The following is a 1,219-nucleotide window of genomic DNA, read 5'->3' on the forward strand; positions in this document are numbered from 1 at the left end:
TTCGATTAGTCTTTCGCCCCTATACCCAAGTTTGACGAACGATTGGCACGTCAGTATCGCTACGAACCTCCATCAGGGTTTCCCCTGACTTCATTCTACTCAGGCATAGTTCACCATCTTTCGGGTCCTAACAGATATGCTCCAACTCAAACCTCTCTCAGAGATCGTGGTCGGTCGTAGGTGCGAAGAATGGCAAAGCCAAAATCTCCCTACTCTCACTTTCATTGCGCATACAGGAGTAAAACCCGCATACTCGCACATATGTTAGACTCCTTGGTCCGTGTTTCAAGACGGGTCGGTTGGAACCGATTAAGCCAGCATCACAGAAACCGAGTACTCGAAAGTGGAGCTCGGAAACAGGAACACTCCTCAGCCACAAGGAAAAGGAAAGAACAAAGATATAACGGTCCACAAGGAACCTACCTTCTTTGAACGAAATCAATTCCGAGTAGCTGATGCTGACCTCTCCAAAAAGATGAACCGGAAATACATCAAGAAACCAAAGCCTAAACCTGGTGAGAGAGAGAAGGCAAAGGGATAGATGGCAAACCGGCGGCACTTCTTGGAATCAAAAAGGTCCCAATCGCTTCCTTTTCAGCAATTTCAGGCACTTTTAACTCTCTTTCCAAAGAACTTTTCATCTTTCCCTCACGGTACTTGTTTGCTATCGGTCTCGCGCCAGTACTTAGCTCTATGTGAAACCTACCACACATTTTGCGCTCAAATCCCGATGAACGCGACTCTATAAAAGCGTACCGTACGTGGAACAAAAAACGCAGGGGAAGGACGGGATTCTCACCCTCTATGATGTTCTTTCCCAAGAAACTTAACCCTGCGCTTCCACTGGTAACGCCTCTCGAGGCTACAAGTCAACAGCTCGGAAAGAGCAGTTGATTTCCACTTTGAGCTGATCCCGGTTCACTCGCCGTTACTAAGGGAATCATAGTTATTTTCTTCTCCTCCGCTTAATAATATGCTTAAGTTCAGCGGGTAACCTCGCCTGATTTCAGGTCTGATAAATAAATCGGACAAACGCCCGAGACAAAACAACAACGACGAAACCTCGCAGAGCAACAATGGAACCGAAATTCCATTGCGGTATTGAAGTCGATCGACAGCATCAATGAAACTTTGTCTTCAATGAAGAAGCCACCGTATCTCAATGATGTCATCGATACAACTCAACAATACACTTGAGCCTCTAAAAGAAGAGGCACGA

The 1,219-nt window shown here is 46.1% G+C and overlaps 1 non-coding gene across 1 annotated transcript; it reads left to right on the forward strand.

Moving 5' to 3' along the window:
• TGME49_458680 lies at positions 1–1,015 on the forward strand (the record flags this gene model as incomplete). Its single annotated transcript, XR_001974212.1, has 1 exon — positions 1–1,015. It is a non-coding gene; the product is annotated as a 28S ribosomal RNA (ribosomal RNA).
• Between the last annotated feature and the right edge of the window lie 204 nt (positions 1,016–1,219).

Source organism: Toxoplasma gondii (genome assembly GCF_000006565.2).
Source record: "Toxoplasma gondii ME49 unplaced genomic scaffold asmbl.350, whole genome shotgun sequence".
In the NCBI taxonomy this organism is placed as follows: Eukaryota; Apicomplexa; class Conoidasida; order Eucoccidiorida; family Sarcocystidae; genus Toxoplasma; species Toxoplasma gondii.